We start from the raw sequence: 15135 nt of genomic DNA on the forward strand, positions 1-15135 counted from the left end.
CTCATTGTCAGGTACCTCGGGGGTCTCCATGGCAACCGGTAAGGCGATTCCCCCCATCCCAGGGATGCGCGGACTCCTCCCAGTCTCGCCAGACGTTCGACACGGTGCATGCCGGGACATGTAGTCCCGGGGGTGACAATATCATTGGATGTGTGGAAGCAAAGAACTACTACCCCTCCTGGCCTATCACCGTCTCCTGTTTGCGCTCACTCTAACGTGCTTGTCATCTTCTCGCCGGGTTATTGGAAGAAGCAGACGTCAATTAGTGGAGGACGCCCGCCCCCCTGTGTCTCTGCCGTTTCAGGGTGCTGTGAGAGGCGCACGCAGAGCCCAGCCCAGCCAGTCAGTGCCAGAGCTGCGGAGCTGCACCGAGCCCAGACACAGCAGGTGAGTGGTACCCACCGCACACAATGCCAGCCGGGATAGTGGGGTGCCCGTTCTTCTATGTGTACCGCCTGTCTCTCCCATTCATTGCAGGCTATGGGACTACTGCACTGCCTTCTGTATCAGTCCATGTCAGCGAGCCAATCACCGGCTGTGTGAGGATTGCTGTGTATTCATAGAGATGGGAGCTCCCAGGAACCCCCGAATACTGCACTCATATCTATATATACCAGGGTGCTGCATGCTGGCACTATAGTGCTGTCTAAATCATGCATTGCTCGTACTCTATGATGGGGTAACTTTATCTATGTGAATACAGTGTGTAGTGATGATATCATTGTGTACTGAGGGCCATGCATGCTGGATGTGTGCTCCCGGTATCCCTCTGATCACTGATCATCCCTATGGAGTGACATCCAGGCAGTGATCAGATCTCAGGGTGATGTATGCTGGCTGCTTCCCATCACTATGCTGACTGTATATGCCAGGCTGCTGCATGCTGGCAGTATAGTGCTGCCTAACCCATGCAGTGCTGCTACTCATTGCTCTATTATGGGGTAACTTTATCTATGTGATGATATCATTATACATTTACATTTATTCATTGTGTATTGAGGGTGATGTATGCTGACTGTGTTTTCCCAGCATCCCCCCATTCATTGCTCCACATATCCCTATGGAGCTGTGGTCTCCAAACTGTGGCCCAGGGGCCAGATTCGGCCCTTTGCTTGCCTTTTTTTCCAGCCCTTGGGGCACTATTCCTCCCACCGACACCAGCGATAGAACAGTTTGCCTCCTACTGACACCAATGATGGGTAACTATTCCTTCCACTGACACTAATGATGGGGCACTATTCCTCCCACTTGAACTAATGATGGGCACTATTGCTCCCACTGACACCAATGATGGGGCACTATTTCTCCCACTGACACCAATGATAGGCACTATTCCTTCCACTGACACCAATGATGGGGCACTATTTCTCCCACTGACACCAATGATAGGCACTATTCCTTCCACTGACACCAATGATGGGGCACTATTCCTCCCAATGACACCAATGATGGGCACTATTGCTCCCACTGACACCAATGATGGGGCACTATTCCTCCCACTGATACCAATGATGGGGCATTATTCCTCCCATTGACACCAATGACGGGGCACTATTCCTCCCACTGACACCAGCGTTAGGACAGTATGCCTCCTACTGACACCAATGATGGGCCACTATTCCTTCCCCTGACACCCTATTCCTCCCACTAGTACCAATGATGGGCTCCCTTCCACCCACTCAATTATGGGGCACTATTCCTCCCACTAACATTAACAGTAGGGACATAATTACTCCCATTGACACCAACAATAGGAGCACTATTTCTGCTCCTGATACCAATGATGGGACACTATTCTTCCCACTGACACCAATGATGAGACACTAGTCCTCCCACTGACACCAATGATGGGACACTATTCCTCCCACTGACACCAATGACGGAGCACTACTCCTCCCACTGACACCAATGATGGGGCATTATTCCTTCCACTGACACCAATGACGGGGCACTATTCCTCCCGCTGACACCAACGACGGGGCACTACTCCTCCCACTGACACCAATGATGGGGCATTATTCCTTCCACTGACACCAATGATGGGGCATTATTCCTTCCACTGACACCAATGATGGGGCACTACTCCTCCCACTGACACCAATGATGGGGCATTATTCCTTCCACTGACACCAGTGATGGGGCATTATTCCTTCAACTGACACCAATGATGGGGCATTATTCCTTCCACTGACACCAATGATGGGGTATTATTCTTTCCACTGACACCAATGATGGGGAATCATACCTCCCACTGACACCAATGACTAGGCACTACTCCTCCCACTGACACTAGGACATTTTCTACTCCCACTGGACACAGTCTGGCCCCCCTAATACCTAAAGGACAGTAAACAGGCCCTTTGTTTAGAAAGTTTGGGGACCCCTGCTATGGAGTGACACCATCAGTGAGATCCAGACAGGCAGTGATCAGATCTTAGCAAAGTCAGGGTGATATATGCTGGCTGCTTCCCATCTCTATCCCGACTGTATATGCCAGGCTGCTGCAAGCTGGCAGTATAGTGCTGCCTAACCCATGCACTGCCAGTGCTCTGCTATTGGATAACTTTGTCTATGTGAGTATAAGGGTTGATTTACTAAAGGAAAATAGACGGTGGGCTTTGCAAAGTGAAGTTGCACTCAGCAAGAGCAGTTAATTCAGAGCTTAGTAAAATGAGGAAAAGCTCTGCTGATTTCCACCATCCAATCATATGCAAGCAAAAAGGCTGTTTTTTAAATTTTCCTTGCACGTGATTGGATATTTTTTGCAAAGTTAAGTTTTACCTCATTTACTAAGCTCTGGAGCAACCAGAGTGCACAGTCTATTTGCCTTTAGTAAATCAACCCCATAATGTCTAGTGGTGATAGCATTGGGGTTGATTTACTAAAGGGAAATACCCTGTGCACTGTAAGTGCACTTGCTCCAGAGCTTAGTAAATTTGGTAAGGTTTCACTTTGAAAAGATCACCACTTCACTTATCCAATCACATGCAAAAAAAGCAGAATTTTTGCTTGCACATGATTGGATGCTAGAAACCAGCAGCGCTTCCCCTCAGATCTAGAGTGAATGTACTTGCAGTGCGCAGTAAACTTGCCTTCCCGTGTACTGAGGGTGATGCATGCTGGATGTGTGCTCCCAGGAACCTCCTGATCACTGCTGCCTGGAGTCTGGCCCATTCATACTCATCATTAGGAAGTGACACCATCAGTGTGATCCAGGGGGGGATCAGATCTCTGTAAAGTCAGGATGATGTATGCCTGCTGCTTCCCATCACTGTCCTGACTGTAAGTGCCAGGCTGCTGTATTCTGGCAGTATGCACACAGGCATCATGCATCACCCTCAATACACAATGAACTAAATCTACATGTACAATGATATGACCACATAAATAAACCCCATGCAGTGCTAGTACTCATTGCTCTATTATGGGGTTTATTTGTCTGTGTGGTAATAGAATTGTGTACATGTAGATTTAGTTCATTGTGTATTGAGGGTGATGCATGCTGCCTGTGTGTTCCCAGTATCCCCCTGTAGTCTGACCCATCAGCTCCATGTATAGTCAGGGCAATGTATGCTGGCTGCTTCCCATCACTGTCCTAAATGCAATGTGCCAGGCTGCTGCATGCTGGCAGGGTTGTGCCTTGAACCCGTTAGGTGCTCTGCTCTTTAGTTGGATAACTTTGATTAAGGTGAATGTAGTGCCTAGCGGAGATAAGATTATACATTGAGATGAAGTTATATTGTGTATTCCTAGAGATACATGCTACCTGTGTGCTCCCAGTATCACCCTCTCTGCTGCTGCCTGGAGTCTGTCCCATTCATAGACATCAGACTCACATCCCTATGGAGTGACACCAACAGTGAGATCTAAGGAGGGATCTGATCTCTGTAAAGTCAGGATGATGTATGCTGGCTGCTTCCCATCACAATGCTGACTGTATATGCCAGGCTGCTGCATTCTGGCAGTATTGCACTGCCTAACCCCTTTATTGAATAGCTCCACCTAGGAGAATGAGGCATTGAGCAGTGCTGTGATTAGAAATGTAATTCAGTGATGTGATTTCAGTGGGGTGGATGTTGGCTTTCTGTGCTGTGCCAGGCTCCTCAGCCTGTTCTATATTTCTCAATCTGATTGTATGATCTTCTTAATGGTTGCCACATAAGCTTTGATACATGATCAGTTTATTTTCTGATCAATTTAGTCCAATAGGAATAATCAGTCTATAGTGAACTACATAAAGACATGGATGAGTGAGTTTGGGGTGGAGGAACTTGACTGGTCTACACAGAGTCCTGACCCCAACCCGATAGAACACTTTTGGGATGAATTAGAGTGGAGACTACGAGTCAGGCCTTCTCATCCACATCAGTGCTTGACCTCACAAATGCACTTCTGGAAGAATGATCAAACATTCCCATAGACACACTCCTAAACTTCGTGGACAGCCTTCCCAGAAGAGTTGAAGCACTGAAGGGCACTGCTGAGGAGGCACTAATATGCAGCACCATGGACACTAATGAGGCGGCACTGAAGGGCACTGATGAGGTGGCACTGCTGAAGAGACACTAATATGCAGCATTAATGAGGCGGCACTGAAGGGCACTGATGAGGTGGCACTGATGAGGAGGCACTAATATGCAGCACTGATGGGCACTAATGAGGTGGCACTGAAGGGCACTAATGGGGTGGCACTGATGAGGAGGCCCTAATATGCAGCACTGATGGGCACTAATGAGGCGGCACTGAAGGGTACTGACAGGGTGGCACTGCTGAAGAGGCACTAATATGCAGCACTGATGGGAACTAATGAGGCGGCACTGAAGGGCACTAATGGGGTGGCACTGATGAGGTGGCACTAATATGCAGCACTGATGGGCACTAATGAGGCGGCACTGAAGGTCACTGATGGGGAGGCACTGCTGAAGAGGCACTAATATGCAGCACTGATGGGCACTAAGGAGGCGGCACTGAAGGGCACTGATGGGGTGGCACTGGCGAGGAGGCACTAATATGCAGCACTGATGGGCACTAATGAGGTGGCACTGATGGGGTGGCACTGCTGAGGAGGCACTGATATGCTACACTGAGGGGCACTAATGAGGCGGCACTGAAGGGCACTAATGGGGTGGCACTGATGAGGAGGCACTAATATGCTGCACTGATGGGCACTAATGAGGCGACACTGAAGGGCACTAATGGGGTGGCACTGATGAGGCGGCACTAATATGCAGCACTGATGGGCACTAATGAGGCGGCATTGAAGGGCACTGATGGGGTGGCACTGCTGAAGAGGCACTAATATGCAGCACTGATGGGCACTAATGAGGCGGCACTGAAGGTCACTGATGGGGAGGCACTAATATGCAGCACTGATGGGCACTAATGAGGCGGCACTGAAGGGCACTGATGGGGTGGCACTGACGAGGAGGCACTAATATGCAGCACTGATGAGGCATGGCCTGTGTCAGTAGTTTTTTTTTTCAAATGCACTTCTGGAAGAATGGTCAAACATTCCCATAGACACACTCCTAAACCTTGTGGACAGCCTTCAAAGAAGAGTTGAAGCACTGCAGGGCACTGCTGAGGAGGCACTAATATGCAGCACCATGGACACTAATGAAGTGGCACTGAAGGGCACTGATGGGGTGGCACTGCAGAAGAGACACTAATATGCAGCACTAATGAGGCGGCACTGAAGGGCACTGATGGGGTGGCACTGATGAGGAGGCACTAATATGCAGCACTGATGGGCACTAATGAGGCGGCACTGATGGGGTGGCACTGATGAGGAGGCACTAACATGCAGCACTGATGGGCACTAATGAGGCGGCACTGAAGGGCACTGATGGGGTGGCACTGCTGAAGAGGCACTAATATGCAGCACTGATGGGCACTAATGAGGCGGCACTGAAGGGCACTAATGGGGTGGCACTAATATGCAGCACTGATGAGCACTAATGAGGCGGCACTGAAGGGCACTAATGGGGTGGCACTGATGAGGAGGCACTAATATGCAGCACTGATAGGCACTAATGAGGCGGCACTAAAGGGCACTGATGGGGTGGCACTGCTGAAGAGGCACTAATATGCTACACTGATGGGCACTAATGAGGCGGCACTGAAGGGCACTAATGGGGTGGCACTGATGAGGAGGCATTAATATGCTGCACTGATGGGCACTAATGAGGCGGCACTGAAGGGCACTAATGGGGTGGCACTGATGAGGAGGCACTAATATGCAGCACTGATGGGCACTAATGAGGCGGCACTGAAGGGCACTGATGGGGTGGCACTGACGAGGAGGCACTAATATGCAGCACTAATGGGCACTAATGAGGCGGCACTGAAGGGCACTGATGGGGTGGCACTGACGAGGAGGCACTAATATGCAGCACTGATGAGGCATGGACTGTGTCAGTAGTTTTTTTTTTCCAAATGCACTTCTGGAAGAATGGTCAAACATTCCCATAGACACACTCCTAAACCTTGTGGACAGCCTTCTCAGAAGAGTTGAAGCTGTTATAGCTGCAAAGGGTGGGCCAACTCAATATTGAACCCTACTGACTAAGACTGGGATGCCATTAAAGTTCATGTAAAGGCAGGCGTCCCAATACTTTTAACAATATAGTGTATTTACGATTGTAACGTTCAGTCGCACCTCTGCTTCCACAATGTGATCTCATAATCTGATCAATCACAAAGTATCTCAGTGCTGCCAGTCCCTGCAAAATGATCAATAATTTTCCGCCCTGGCTGATTGACTCAGTATGAAAGGATCAGATCATAAATTAATCGATCAGAAGGGAAGGCTGTTTGATTGTTTGCGGATTTGATTGAATTGCACATCAATAGAATACAAAATGTGTAGCCACCGTTAGATCTACCAACGACTATGTAGTACAAGGGCCTGCCTGATTGGATTACAAAATGATTGGATAGATTAGGCAGGTCCCCATACATGTTTACATGTTTTTGGTAAATCTAAAGTTGATTGCTCGATCAGATTGTAATATGTATAGTGACTCTAAACTCTGCCATGAAATAATAATCTCAGGATCATGTTGTGTGTACCCCTCCTGTCCTAACCTACATTTATGACTACAGACATCCTCCATGTGTACAGCTGAATTCACCAGAAATCACAGTTGTGGTACTCTTCCATCTGACGAGTGACAATAGGAGACAATGGCTGCTGAAGTTCTTAAATCACGTCTCCTCCCCCAGCCTGTGTTTGGACAATGAAGTTCACGGTTGAGTTAATCTCTGTGCTTTTCCCTCCTGCAATTATGTTCCCTGTGTTTGAGTGACAGACACAAACCAAGGGAGCCCTGATTGGCTCTGCCCCCCCCCCCCCCTCCTGGTCTGAGTGCTGCTGTACAGGAGACTGATACAATGACCGATGCAGGTACTAGCGTTGGATTAAAATAATATTTAGGCCGGCTTCAGTTTTATGCATTACGCTAATGTGCAGTAAAGGCGTGATCTATCGCAGGTCAGCACAACTCATGTCACTTTGTACAGTGTGTTGCAGCACCGTTCCTTTATAACGCCCTGGTTCACGTTGCTGCGGCTTGTCATGCAACTAGCTGCAACAGGCGGCACAGAAAGTCGCATGGCAAGTTAAAACACATTTATTTTAATGGGTGCTGTCTTAACCACTTGCTTATTGGGCACTTAAACCCCCTTCCTGCCCAGTACAATTTTCAGCGCTGTCACTCTTTGAATGACAATTACGTGGTCATACAACACTGTAAAACTGTACACTGTACAACACCCAAATGACATTTTTAGCATTTTTTTCCCACAAATAGAGCTTTCTTTTGGTGCTATTTAATCACTGCTGTTTTTTTTTTTGTTAAAAAAATGAAAAGAGACTGAAAATTTAGAAAAAACAAAACAGTTTTTTGTTATAAAACTTTGCAAACAGGTAATTTTTCTCCTTCATTGATGTACGCTGATGAGGCTGCACTGATGGGCAATGATAAGGCTGCACTGATGGGCACTGGTGGACACTGATAGGTGGCACTGGTGGGCACTGAGAGGTGGCACTGATGGGTGGCACTGAGAGGTGGCATTGATGGGCACTGATGGGCAGCAGTGGCACTGAAGCGCATTGATAGGTGGCACTGATAGGTGGAAGGAATGGGTACTGATGGGTGGAAGTGATGGGCACTGGTAGGTGACACTGATAGGCAGCACTGCTAGGTGGCACTGATGATGAGGCACTGATGGGCACTGATTGGCACCACTGGTGGACATTGATAGGTGGCATGGCGGGCATTGATAGGTGCCACTGATATACACTGGCGGGCACTGATTGCTGGCACTGGTGGGCACTGGCAGGTGGCACTGGCAGGTGGCACTGGTGGGCACAGATGAGATGACTGTGCCTCTTCCTCTTCGGGACCGATGTCCATTTCCCTGAAGCCGGTGATCGGCTTTTTTTTCTCCTCACACTGACAGCGTAAGGAGAAAGAAAATAACAATTACCTATCTTCTGTTTACATCACGTGATCAGTTATCATTGGCTGACAGCTGATCATGTGGTAAAGGGCCGGGATCTGTGAGCAGCTGATTCTCATCGATTAGTTGATCACAGAGCGCGCGACCCGCAGGGGGCGCATGGGGAGCGTGCAAAAGGGTAGACGTCATATGACGTTGGTCCGCCCTATAGCCGTCATTTGGCTATAGCGCAGATGTGAAGGAGTTAAAAGAGAAGTATTTTTTGTTTTTTTGTAATCATACTTACCTAGGTGGATGCAGCATCTGTCCCCTCCCATCTGTAAGGGTGAGAACTGAGCGATCAAACACTGCTGATCGCTCAGTTGTCCCCACCGCTGTGAGCAGAGAGCCGTGACTGTCAGTCACTGACTCTCTGCTCTGCCCCCCCCCCCCGCTCACTGGAGTGTTGGGCTGTGGAGAGAGTGGCTGGCTCAGTCTTCTTGTGACACGCTGAGAGGCTGAGCCAGGTCCCGGTCCAGGCTCCTGGATGGATTTCAACCATATGGTCACAATCTTTCCACAGTCAGGACTCTGTGATGTCAGCCGACAGCGAGCTTCAGCCTGATATAGGCTAAAAACGGGTCACAGGAATGCAGAATGAACTGCACTCCTGTTATCCACAGGCGAAGTCCAGCCAAACAAACTTTTGCTGTACTTCTCCTTTTAATTGCTGTAACTTTGCAGCCAAAAAAACCCCAAATAGTTCCTTCACTGCTTTTCTGCAGGTCTGAAGCAAGCATCCGTGTTTTTGTTTTTAGGAACTCCTGGAGTTGGGATCTGTAGGTGAAAAAAATCCCCCAACCTCCCCTTTGCATGGCGCCCCCTGGTGCCTGGACTTACAGTGCCTTGCAAAAGTATTCACCGCCTTGGCATTTTTTGTGTTTTGTTGCCTCACAACCTGGAATTAACATGGATTGTTTGAGGATTTGCATCATTTAATTTACAGAACATGCTCACAACTTTAAAGATGTTTTTTTTTATTGTGAAGCAAACAACAAATAGGACAAAATAACAGAAAAAGTCAAGGTGCATAACTATTTACCCCCCTAAAGTCAATACTTTGTAGAGCCACCTTTTGAGGCTATCACAGCTCCAAGTCGCTTTGGATAAGTCTCTGTGAGATTGCTACATCTTACCACTGGGATTTTTGCCCATTCCACCTTGCAAAACTGCTCCAGCTCCTTCAAGTTGGGTGGTTTGCGCTTGTGAACAGCAATCTTTAAGTCTGACCACAGATTTTCTATTGGATTGAGGTCTGGGCTTTGACTAGGCCATTCCAACACATTTACATGTTTCCCCTTAAACCACTCAAGTGTTGCTTTAGCGGTGTGTTTGGGGTCATTGTCCTGCTGGAAGGTGAATCTCCGTCCTAGCCTCAAATCACACACAGAGTGGTACATGTTTTGCTCAAGAATATCCCTGTATTTAGCACCATCCATCTTTCCCTCAACTCTGACCAGTTTTCCAACTGCTGAAAAACATCCTCACAGCATGATGCTGCCACCACCATGTTTCACTGTGGGGATAGTGTTCTTTGGGTGATGTGATATGTTGGGTTGCACCAGATATAGAGTTTTCTTTGATGGCCAAAAAGTTCAATGTTAGTCTCATCAGACCAGAGCACCTTCCTCCATACATTTTGGGAGTCTCCCACATGCCTTTTCGCAAACACAAAACGTGTAATTTTGTTTTTTGCTGAAAGTAATGGCTTTCTTCTGTCTACTCTGCCATAAAGCCCAAGTCTATGGAGGGTACGGCTTATTTTCATCCTATGTGCAGATACTCCAGTCTCTGCTGTGGAACTCTGCAGCTCCTCCAGGGTTACCTTAGGTCTCTGTGCTGCCTCTCTGATTAATGCCCTCCTTGCCCGGTCCATGAGTTTTGGTGTGCGGCCATCTCTTGGCAGGTTTGCTGTTGTGCCATGTTCTTTCCATTTGGTTATGATAGATTTGATGGTGCTCCTAGGGATCATCAAAGATTTTGATAATTTTTTTATAACCGAACTTTGACTTGTACTTCTCAACAACATTTTCCCTTACTTATTTGGAGAGTTCCTTGGTCTTCATGGCAGTGTTTGGTTAGTGGTGCCTCTTGCTTAGGTGTTGCAGCCTCTGGGGCCTTTCAAAAAGGTGTATATATGTAATGACAGATCATGTGACACTTAGATTGCACACAGGTGGACATCATTTCACTAATTATGTGACTTCTGAAGGTAATTGGTTGCACCAGAGCTTTTTATGGGCTTCATAACAAAGGGGGTGAATACATACGCACATGCCAATTATCAGTTTTTTATTTCTGAAAAATAGTTTTATGTATATATTTTTCTAATTTTACTTCACCAACTTAGACTATTGTGTTCTGATCCATCACATATAATTCAGGTTAAAAAACATTGAACTAAAGGCTGTAATGTAAAAAAATAGGTAAAAAGCCAAGGGGGTGAATAAGTGATGTTTTTTATTTTATTTTCCTAGAATTGGTTTTTAACTTTTTGAATTAATTTTTGCTGCTTTTCCTTTATTTTTTATTTGTATTTTTTTGTATTTTTCACAATTACTTTATACTTGGCTTTGATATTAATAATAACTAACTAATTTTTAGGCTGGTGGGTTGCCCACCATTAGAGCTCTTTGTGCCGTCTTTGATTTTTCCTGTATATGTCAGTTTTCATTTGAGCATTAACCCCCTCTCTGCTGGTGACATAAGGGGTTATTTACTAAAGGAAAAGCCACTTTGCACTGAAAGTGCACTTGGAAGTCGCTGTGGATCCGAGGGGGACATGCAAGGAAAATAAATAACAGCATTTTAGCTTGCACATTATTGGATGACAAAATCAGCAGAGCTTCCCCTCATTTCAGATCTACCCCTTAGATTTAGAGTGACTGCACTTCCAAGTGCACTTGAAGTTCAAAGTGGATTTGCCTTTCGTAAATAACCCCCATAGCATCTTACACCGGGGGCTGCCCATTCTCTGGTCATTGTTGTGTGCATTCAGGGCAATGCATGCTGGGAATACAATATCCTGTTTGAGGAATTGCTGGATGCTCTGCCAGAGTCAGGCTGGCTTACTCAGCCTACATTGTGCTTGCCTGTAATAACCCTTTCAGCTCTGGGGCATTCTCACCAAATGTGAGGACTTTGTTCATACTGTACATTGTGTTGTTCAGTTATGGACAGCCTTATCCTGACCACACACATGGAAATTTACAGCCAGCTTTCAAAAGCAAAAATCTAATAGTTATGGGAGCACAAAGCACATTCGTTATTTCACGGGTTCAGTATGAGAACCAAATGCATTGATCATTTCATGGGTTTTGGTAGAAACAACAAACATGTAGATCATTTCATGGTTTTAGTAGGAGCAACAAACACATTGATCGTTTCATGGTTTTGGTAGCAGCACCAAACGCATTGATCAATTCATGGTTTTGGTAGCCAAAAGCATTGATTGTTTCATGGTTTTGGTAGAAGCACCAAACGAATAAATCATTTCATGGTATTGGTAGGAGCACCAAACGCATTGATCATTTGATGATTTTGGTAGGAGCACCAAACACTTTGATTGTTTCATGGTTTGATAGAAGCACCAAACGCATTGATCGTTTCATGGTTTTGATAGGAGCACAAAACGCATAAATCATTTCATGGTTTTGGTAGGAGCACCAAACGCATTGATCGTTTGAGGGTTTTGGTAGGAGCACCAAACGCTTTGATTGTTTCATGGTTTTTGTAGCCAAACGCATTGATTGTTTCATGGCTTTGGTAGAAGCACCAAATGCATTGAATGTTTCATGATTTTGGTAGGAGCACCAAATGTTAGTACCACTTGGCAGAGCCAGCAGAATGACACCAATGACTGATGATCTGTAAGGGTGAATTCTAACCACTAATGTAAGAGGGGGTGGGGGCATTTTTCTCTGATCGCCAATCTAATTTCCCACTAACCACCAATAAATTGGTTATACATGGGTTCCCCAAACATCTGAAATTTAGTGTGAGAGTTCCTCAGGGCTAAAAATATTGACACTGTGTGTTAAGAAGTAATCCGTATCATACCTAAGGCTGCATTTACACCTCTGTGTTTTGAATCACGGGCAGATTTGCTGCGATTCTGCCCATGATTTCAAGGTACTGCAGTAGACAGTTCCGGAAAGGAGGTGAGTACTACAGCCAAAACTGCTTTATTCTAAGGCCCCTTTCACACGATCGGACCATTTAGGTCCGCCTGTCAGTTTTGACTGCGGACCTGAACGGGGCGCTCCATGTTAGCCTATGGAGTGACGGATGTCAGCGGAGACATGTCCGCTGACATCTGACCCCGTCCGATCCGCTAAAAGCAGACGGATGGCCCTACGTCCAAGTCCGTCGCTGGCGGATCGGATCGGATCGGGTGAGATCTGACGAAAACGGACATGCTGTCCGTTTTCATCCGATCCCTCCATAGGCGGCAGCGGCGCCTGACAAGCCCCTCCCCGCTCAGTGAGCAGAGAGGGACCTGTCATCCGCCGGCTTAACGAAGATCAACGGAGAGATCTCCCGCTGAGCCGGCGGACCGAGGCGGACTCCGTGGAAGTGGAGTCCTCCTCGTGTAAAAGGGGCCTTAACACCTACGGGCAGTAATTGGCATTGCACAGAACCCACTCCATCAGTCTACAGCAGGGGTAGGCAACCTGGGGCCCTCTGCCTCTGGGAGTAATTGTAACTACCAGCCTTGCAATGCCTCATGGGAAATGTAGTTCCACAACAGCTGGAGGGCCCCAAGTTGCCTACCCCTGGTCTACAGCACATCTTAGGCTGCATTCACACCTCTGCGGGCAGATTTGCAGCGATTCAAAACACCCAGGTGTGAATGACAAATCACAGAACGCACATTTGAGATGCCATTCATTTGAATGGCACCTAAAATCGCAGTGCAGTTCTGTTGTGATTGGCTGCAATTGCATTGCGGGATAGCTTGTCATCCAAAAAACTACGGAGCTTCTTTTAGGAGACGTGCTTCACAGGATGCTTTGCAAAGTGCAGTTCCTCCAGAGCTTAGTAAATGAGGTAAAGATTCACTTTGCAACAAATACCCAATCATATGCAAGAAAAAAAAAAAAGTATATTTGCACATGATTGGATGATGGAAGTCAGCAGAACTTCCCTTCATTTACCAAGCTCTTGAGCAACTTCACTTGCAAAGTGCACAGTCTATTTGCCTTTAGTAAATCATCCCCTGAGTGTGTGAAAGGAAACTGCTCGGGTAGTCGCTGTGTCTTAGCTAATCTAGTTGTGCCCAAATCCGTGTATTAAGTATAAAAAAAAAAAAAACATTTATTTGTAAATCAAAAACTGTGCACCTGGAAAGCAAATATTGTAAAAAACAAAACAAAAATAACAAAACAAAACAAAAAAAAACATAATAAATCATAAAGAGGTTCAAATAAAACTTGGCGTAAGATGTTATTGTGTGGGCATGGTGTGACCATGGCTGGCTTTGACTTTGAAGCTGATTTATTGATCGCTTGTCTGTGGGGTAACACGGCCCTTTTGGGGCACATTGACAAACACAAATCTGGTATGTTCAGAAACAACTCACACGGTTTTTAGACAGGGGGTCTCAGAGTGGGGTTATTAACACATTGATGCTCACTAGTATCCCAAAGGAGTCCGGGGACTGTCCCGAGACTGCAGGACCTGACAGCGGTTGTCACCCTCCCGAAGGGAACATCCAAATGTGCGCTCTACTTGGCAACATTTATAACAGTTAAAAAATTGGCATATCTGGCCAAATTGTGTATTTAGCTGCCTTGGTTCTTGGATGGCGCTATAATGGCTCTGTGTTTCCAGTAGAGCTAGTTTCATGCTTGTCATTCCAATTATTTCTAGGCACAAAATTAACTCATCGACTGCTGTTTTATCCATTGGCAGTGACTCAGTGTACAGTACGAGCGTGCCATTTGGTTTTATGTCTTTCTCATAATGAACTCGTGATGATAACGCTTAGAGAACCCATCAATGAATCTCTGCCGTGAAACAGGTAATTGATTATTGGATTGCACCATATCCTGTGAACGGGCACTGTGTAATTTGGCCTTCCTGTAATTATGACTCCCAGGAGCACACTGTACAGTATTAGTAGAGGTTTGATAGACCTTAGGCCCCATTATGGAACTTGTGTTGTCTCTTTATTATGTTTTTAGAGGGTAGGTGGGATTTAGACCCCTTTAGATCAAGGACATGAGAAGTATTAGTACTGGGCTCTACATTGGACTGGCTTAAAGGGTCAGTCCGCACAAAACTGATATTTCATGTGATTCTGGGTCAACAAAATGAAGCAGAAAGCTGCTTTATACAAATAGTACCTATGTGTTGGCCCGTTAGCTAAAATTTCACTCTGTAGATGAGCTACCGGCACCAATCCGATTCAACCTCTCTGGCTGGTCAAATAGGGGATCCCCCCCACTGGCTGCTGTGGTTCCTCCTGCTGACCCCTATGTCTAACTTGTGTGCTGAACTGACTAGGGGTCAGCAGGAGGAACTACAATTTCCAGTAGGGGACCCGCTATTTGACCAGCCACGGGCATCAAACCGTATTAATGCCAGGAGCCCAGCTACAGAGCAGAATTTTAGCAAACGGACTGATGGACA

The 15135-nt window shown here is 46.6% G+C and overlaps 1 protein-coding gene across 1 annotated transcript in view; it reads left to right on the plus strand.

Moving 5' to 3' along the window:
• Window positions 1-235: 235 nt before the first annotated feature.
• The window catches only part of DPYSL5 (dihydropyrimidinase like 5), a 184541-nt gene continuing 169641 nt past the window's right edge, over window positions 236-15135 (plus strand). The window contains exon 1 of the mRNA XM_073625046.1: window positions 236-387. The gene's annotated coding sequence lies outside the window, so the exon portion shown is untranslated. The remainder of the gene's footprint in view (window positions 388-15135) is intronic.

This window comes from Aquarana catesbeiana, linkage group LG04, assembly GCF_042186555.1.
Source record: "Aquarana catesbeiana isolate 2022-GZ linkage group LG04, ASM4218655v1, whole genome shotgun sequence".
Taxonomy (NCBI): Eukaryota; Metazoa; Chordata; class Amphibia; order Anura; family Ranidae; genus Aquarana; species Aquarana catesbeiana.